This window comes from Nycticebus coucang, chromosome 1, assembly GCF_027406575.1.
Source record: "Nycticebus coucang isolate mNycCou1 chromosome 1, mNycCou1.pri, whole genome shotgun sequence".
NCBI classification, from domain to species: Eukaryota; Metazoa; Chordata; class Mammalia; order Primates; family Lorisidae; genus Nycticebus; species Nycticebus coucang.
This window is the reverse complement of record NC_069780.1, coordinates 153,529,714-153,537,379: the sequence shown is the minus strand read 5'-3', so window position 1 is coordinate 153,537,379 and position 7,666 is coordinate 153,529,714. Positions and strand designations below refer to the sequence as shown.

General features: G+C 40.6%; 1 pseudogene; it reads left to right on the top strand.

Annotated features, from left to right (window-relative positions):
• Window positions 1-3,075: 3,075 nt before the first annotated feature.
• On the top strand, window positions 3,076-6,947 carry LOC128589621 (kinesin-like protein KIF2A; annotated as a pseudogene).
• Window positions 6,948-7,666: the final 719 nt, after the last annotated feature.

The following is a 7,666-nucleotide window of genomic DNA, read 5'->3' as shown; positions in this document are numbered from 1 at the left end:
TGGTTTCATATCTGGATTCTCTCTTCTGAGTCGTAGGTCTACGTCTCTGTTTTTGTGCCACTACCATGCTGCTTTGGTGACTATGGTCATGTCGTATAATTTCCAGTCCAGTAGAGTGATATCTCTAGATTTGTTCTTATTGCATAAGTTTGCATGGCTATTCTTTTCTGGTTCCATAAGAAGGATAGAAGTATTTTTTCTAAATCAGCAAAAAATGACATTGATATTTTAATGGGGATTGCATTGAATCTGTAGATCACTTTGTATAGTGTAGACATTTTAAACAATGTTGATTATGCCAAGCCACGAGTGTGGTATGTTTTTCCATCTGTTTACATTCTCTGCAGTTTCCTTCCTCAGTGTTTCATAGTTCTCCCTGTAGAGGTCTTTCACTTCCTTAATTAAATTTATTCCTAGGTATTGTGAAAGGTATTGGGTCTTTGATTTGATTCTTCGTTTGTTGTTGATGTATATGATAACTACTGATTTGTGTACATTGATTTTGTAAAGCAATTATAGAAACAACAAAAATAAATAAATGGGCCTGAACAAATTAAAAAGCCAAGGACATAATCAATAAAGCAAATAGACAACCTACAGAATGGAAGAAAATATTTGCAGGCTATACATCTGATAAAAGTCTTATAACCAGAATCTACAAAGAACTCAAGCAAATCAGCAAGAAAAGATTAAACAACCTCATTAAAAAGTGGGCAAAGTACATGAACAGAAACTTTTCAAGTAAGGATATACTAATTACCAGCAAACATAAGAAAAAATGCTAGCATTTCTAATCATTAGGGAAATGCAAATCAAAACCACAAGGAGATATCACCTAACTCCAGCAAGAATGGCTGACATCAAAAAGTACCAAAGCAGGCGGCGCCTATGGCTCAGTCGGTAAGGCGCCGGCCCCATATACTGAGGGTGGCGGGTTCAAACCCGGCCCCAGCCGAACTGCAACAAAAAAATAGCCGGGCGTTGTGGCGGGCGCCTGTAGTCCCAGCTGCTCGGGAGGCTGAGGCAAGAGAATCGCTTAAGCCCAGGAGTTGGAGGTTGCTGTGAGCTGTGTGAGACCACGGCACTCTACCGAGGGACATAAAGTGAGACTCTGTCTCTACAAAAAAAAAAAAAAAAAGTACCAAAGCAATAGATGCTGGCATGGATGTGGAGAGAAAGGAACTGTTACATACTGTTTGTAGGACTGCAAACTAGTACAACCTCTATGGAAAGTAATATGGACTGAAAATAATCCTACCATTTGATCCAGCAATCCCTCTTATTTACCCAAAGGAAAAAAATTCATTTTATCAAAAAGACACATGTACTGGAATGTTTATAGCTGCACAGTTCACAATCACAAAGATGTGGAAACAACCTAAGGGCCCACCAACACATGAATGGGTTAATAAATGTGGTATATGTAAACATGGAGTACTACTCAGCCATAAAAAGATGATGATCTAGTATCTTTTGTAACAACCTGGATGGAATTGGAGACCATTTTCCTAAGTGAAGTATTGTAAAAATGGAAAAACAAACACCAGTACTAAATTGGAACTGATCGATCAACACTTATGTGCACATATAGAAGAAAAACTCAATGAAAATATAGCAGGTGCGTGGGGAAAGAGGAGATGGATAAATTCAAACTTAACAAGTACATACTATCTGGGCGAAGTGCACACTTATAACTTTGATTCAATCTGTACAAAGCAAACTATGTAACCAAAACTTTTGTACCCCCATAATATTCTGAAATTGAAAAAAAAGAAAAAAAAAGTGACATGGAAGACATCATAGGTATAGCAAAGCAGATATTAGGTATAAACCATACAAAATCATTCAACTCATTTTTTTTTTTTTTTGAGATAGAGTCTTAAGCTGTCACCCTATGTAGAGTGTTGTGGCATAATAGCTAACAGCAACCTCAAACTCTTGGGCTCAAGAGATCCTCTTGCCTCAGTTTTTTTCTATTTTTAGTAGACATGGGGTCTTGCTTTTTGCTCATGCTAGTCTTGAACTCGTGAGCTCAAGCTATCCACCTGCCTCGGCCTCCCAGAATGCTAGGATTACAGGCATGAGCCACCTCACTCAGCCTCATTCAAATCATTTAACAAATATTTATGGTGTGTATACCCAGGTGTTAAGCACTAGGAATATGGCAGAGAACAAAACCAATGGAAATCCCTGGCCCCATAGAAATTATATTCTAGCAAGAGGCAACAAAAGAAATAAGTAAATTATGCAGTATATTGGTGACAAGTATGAAATAAACAAAGAAGAAACAGAGAAATGAAAATGATTAGGGGTTGAACTTTTAGATAGAGTAGTGAAGGATTTCCTGCTGGAGAAGGCAACTTTTTTTTTTTTTGCAGTTTTTTTGGCCAGGGCTGGGCTTGAACCCACCACCTCCAGTATATGGGGCTGGTGCCCTACTCCTTTGAGCCACAGGCACCGCCCAAGAAGGCAACTTTTGAATAAGCCTGATGGAAGTGAGGAAGTGAGCCATGGCAGAATATGGAGGGAGAGCAGCCCTGTTAAAGGGGACAGTGAGGAAGCTGGTGTGGCTGGAGTGCAGTGAGCAATAGTTAGAGTAGTAAAATGTATGGGCAGTGCTATTGAGAGCCAGGGAAGTCCTGTGGACTCTTGAAACCACTGTTTAGTCTTTGGCTCTAGAGTCCCACAGGATTCTAGAGGAAGGTTTTGAGCAGAGAAATGATGTGATCAGGTCTTCGTGTTAGCAGGGTTGTCCTAGCAGCTTTACATGAGTAGGCTGAAGAGGCCCAAGGACAGAAATGAACCATGTAGGAGGATATTTAGTATATGTGAGAGTTGTTGGTAGCTCCGGCCATGGTAGTAGCTTGGAAACTCAAGAAGTGGCCCAGATTCTAAGCCTATTTGCAAACAAAGTTGGCAGGATCTATTAAAGATTAGAGTGTGATTTGAGGGACTTGAGGATGACTCCAGGGTTTCTGAATTGATCATCTAAAATGATGGGGTTGGCCCCCTCCCTGCTTTTTCCGCCCTCCAGTCCCCCTCTCTCAGCCCGCTGCTGCTGCTCCAGATGAGGTGATGGCAACGGCCAACTTCAGCAAGATCCAGACTGGGACTTACATGGAGATCAAGCAGAGCCATGGCCAAATACATCAACAACGGTAGCATCTTTTTTTTTGAGACAGAGTCTCACTTTATCACACTTGGTAGCGTGCCGTGGCGTCACAGTTCACAGTAACCTCCAACTCCTGGGCTTAGGCGATTCTCTTGCCTCAGTCTCCCGAGTAGCTGGGACTACAAGCACCCACCACAATGCCTGGCTATTTTTTTTGGTTGTGGCAGTTTGGCCGGGAATGGGTTTGAACCCGCCCCCCTTGGTATATGGGGCTGGTGCCCTACCCATTGAGCCACAGGCACTGCCCAAGATGGGCACAGTGCAGTTGGCCAGGAAATGAACCTGGGTCAACTGCTTGAAAGGCAGCTCTGCTCACCACTATACCACCAAAGCTGCTTGGCGCTGGCGGTAACATCTTTAAATGAAGATGATGAAAGTGTAACTGTTGAATGGATAGAAAATGGAGATAGTAACCAGGATTTATACAGAACTTCAATCAATCCACAAGAAAAACACCAGTAATCCTATACATCAATGGGGAAGAGAGATGAACAGAACCTTCTCTAAAGAAGACTGACCAATGGCTAGCAAACATATGAAAAAATGTTCATCATCCCTAATAGAGAAATGCAAATTAAAACCACCCTGAGATATCACCTAACCCCAGCAAGAATGACCTATATCACAGAATCTCAAAAGTTCAGATGTTGGCGCAGATGAGGAGAGAAAGGAACACTTTTACACTGCTGGTGGGATTGCAAACTAATACAACCTTTTTGGAAGGAAGTATGGAGAAATCTCAAAGAACTCAACCTAGACCTACCGTTTGATCCTACAATCCCATTATTGGGCATCTATCCAGAAGGAAAAAAAAATCCTTTTATTATAAAGACACTTATACTAGGCTGTTTATCGCAGTCCAATTTACAATTGCCAAAATGTGGAAACAACCTAAATATCCTTCAACCCAGGAATGGATTGGTAAACTGTGGTACATGTATACCATGGAATATTATTCAGCCATAAAAAATGGAGATTTTGCAGCATTTGTACTAACCTGGATGGAGGTGGAACACATTATTCTTAGTGAAGCATCACAGGAATGGAGAAGTATGAATCCTATGTATTCAACTTTGATATGAGGACAACTAATGATAATGACATGGTGGGGCATGGGGGAAGGGGAGACCGGATAGAGAAGGAGGGATGGGGTGAGGGAAAGGAAAAGAAGAAAAGAAAAGAAAATGGAGATACAAAAGGCAAAGAGATTGACCTGGAGAGCATATTTTCACTTAACCCTGACCTTGAGCAAAATGAAGGCATTGAACCCAGTTCAGAAACACCTCCACCTCCCAATATCCTCAGCCAAAGTAAACAAAATTGTAAAGCTCAATGGACTGTGGCAGCAATTAAGAATGATCCTCCACCAACACATGAAGGCTATAACCCAACTATAGCACAAGACTATGGGGAAAGGGCCAAGGAAAGGGAAGGGAGGGGGGAGGTTTTGGTGGAGGGAGGGTAATGGGTGGGGCCACATCTACGGTGCATCTTAGAATGGGTACAGGCGAAACTTACTAAATGCAGAATACAAATGCCTACATACAGTAACTAGAAAATGCCATGAAGGCTAATTGAACAGTTTGATGAGAATATTTCAGATTGTATATGAAACCCGCATATTGTACCCCTTGATTGCACTAATGTACACAGCTATGATTTAACAATGAAAGTAAATAAATTAAAAAATAATAATAATAAAAAATTAGTTGAGTGATGGATTAAAAAAAAAGAATGATCCTCCACCAAGAGACAATAGAGTGGTTGGTTCTGCATGTGCACGACCTAGTCAGCTTCCTGAACAGTCGTCTTCTGCACAACAGAATGCACGTAGGAAATCTAATTGTGTGAAAGAAGTAGAAAAATTGCAAGAAAAACGAGAAAAAAGGAGATTGCAACAGCAAGACCTTAGAGAAAAAAGAGCCCAGGGTGTCAATGCTACAAACCCAAATTATGAAATTATGTGTATGATCAGAGACTTCAGAGGAAGTTTGGATTATAGACCCTTAACAACAGCAGATCCCATTGATGAACATAGAATATGTGTTTGTGTAAGAAAACGACCACTCAATAAAAAAGAAACTCAAATGAAATATCTTGATGTAATAACAGTCCCTAGTAAAGATGCTGTGATGGTACATGAACCAAAACAAAAAGTACATTTAACAAGGTACCTAGAAAACCAAGCATTTCGTTTTGATTATGCCTTTGATGACTCAGCTCCTAGTGAAATGGTTCACAGGTTTACTGCTAGACTACTAGTGGAAACTATATTTGAAAGAGGAATGGCTACATGCTTTGCTTATGGGCAGACTGGCAGTGGAAAAACTCATGCTATGGGTGGTGACTTTTCAGGAAAGAAGCAAGATTGTTCTAAAGGAAATTATGCACTAGCAGCTGAGATGTCTTTTTAATGCTAAAGAAGCCAAACTGTAAGAAGCTAGAACTTCAAGTATGTGCAACCTTTTTTGAAATTTACAGTGGAAAGGTGTTTAACTTGCTAAATAGGAAAACAAAATTAAGTTTCGAGAAGATGGAAAACAGCAGGTTCAAGTGGTGGGATTACAGGAACGAGAGGTCAAATGTATTGAAGATGTACCAAAACTCATTGACATAGGCAACAGTTGCAGAACATCCGGTCAAACATCTGCAAATGTCCATTCATCTCGAAGCCATGCAGTGTTTCAGATTATTCTTAGAAGGAAAGGAAAACTACATGGCAAATTGTCTGTCATCGATTTGGCTGGAAATGAAAGAGGAGCTGATACTTCCAGTGCAGACAGGCAAACGAGGCTTGAAGGTGCTGAAATTACTAAAAGCCTTTTAGCACTCAAGGAGTGCATCAGCATTAGGTAGAAATAAAACTCATACTCCTGGCTCGGCGCCAGCCACATACACCTGAGTTGGCAGGTTCGAATCCAGCCCGGGCTGCCAAACAGCAATGATGGCTGCAACCAAAAAATAGCCAGGTGTTGTGGTGGGCGCCTGTAGTCCCAGCTACTTGGGAGGCAGAGGCAGGAGAATCACTTGAGCCAGGAGATGGAGGTTGCCATGAGCTGTGATGCCACAGCACTCTACCCAGGGTGACAGCTTGAGGCTCTGTCTCAAAAAAACAAAACAAAACAACCAACAAAGAAAAAACTCATACTCCTTTCTGAGCAAGTAAACTCACTCAGTTGTTAAGAGGTTCATTCATAAGTGAAAACTCTCATACCTGCGTGATTGCCACAATCTCTCCAGGAATAGCCAGGAAGAGTATTTTCTCCTGTGAAAATACTCTTAATACATTAAGATATGCAAATAGGGTGAAAGAACTGACTGTAGATCCAACCTCTGCTGGGGATGTTCGTCCAATAATGCACCAGCCACCAAACCAGCTTGATGACTTAGAGACACAGTGGGGTGTGGGGAGTTCACCTCAGAGAGATGATCTGAGACTTCTTTGTGAACAAAATGAAGAAGAACTTTCTTTGCAACTGTTTACTATCCATGAAGCTGTCTCACAAATGGTAGAAATGGAAGAACAAGTTGTAGAAGATCACAGGGCAGTGTTCCAGGCATCTATTCGATGGTTAGAAGAAGAAAAAGCTCTCCTAGAGATGACTGAAGAAGTAGACTATGATGTAGATTCAAATGCCACACAACTTGAAGCTATTCTTGAGCAAAAAATAAATATTTTAACTGAGCTGCAGAATAAAGGAAAATGTTTCATGCCACTGTGCAAGAAGAACAAGCCAGCAAACCAATCAACCCGAAGAGACCCCGTGCCCTTTAAATCGGCATTTGCTGCTAAAGGATCCCAGAACCTCACTGCTGTAACATAAGGTGGTTCAGCTGTAAGAGCCATTTGAAAGGTTGAAGTTTTTTTTTTCCTGCAAAAATTTTATTTTTTATTTATTTATTTTATTTATTTATTTATTTTTATTAAACCATAGCTGTGTACATTAGTATGATCGTGGGGCACCATACACTTGGTTCATAGATCGTTTGACACATTTTCATCACATTAGTTAACATAGCTTTTGTAGCATTTTCTTAGTTATTTTGCTAAGAGCTTTACATTCCACATTTACTAGGATTTACATATACCCTTGTAAGATGCACTGCAGGTGTAATCCCATTAATCCCTCCTTCCCCCTCCCTCTCCCCTCCTTTCCCCCTCCCTCCCCTCCCTTTCCCCTTTCTCCCTATTCTTAGGTTGTAACTGGGTTATAGCTTTCATGTGAAGGTCCTACATTAGTTTCATAATAAGGGTGAGTACATTGGGTACTTTTTCTTCCATTCTTGAGACACTTTACTAAGAAGAATATGTTCCAGCTACATCCATGTAAACACGAAAGAGGTAAAGTCTCCATCTTTCTTTAAGGCTGCATAATATTCCATGGTGTACATATACCACAATTTATTAATCCATTCGTGGATCGATGGGCACTTGGGCTTTTTCCATGACTTAGCAATTATGAATAGGGCTGCAATAAATATTCTGATACAAAT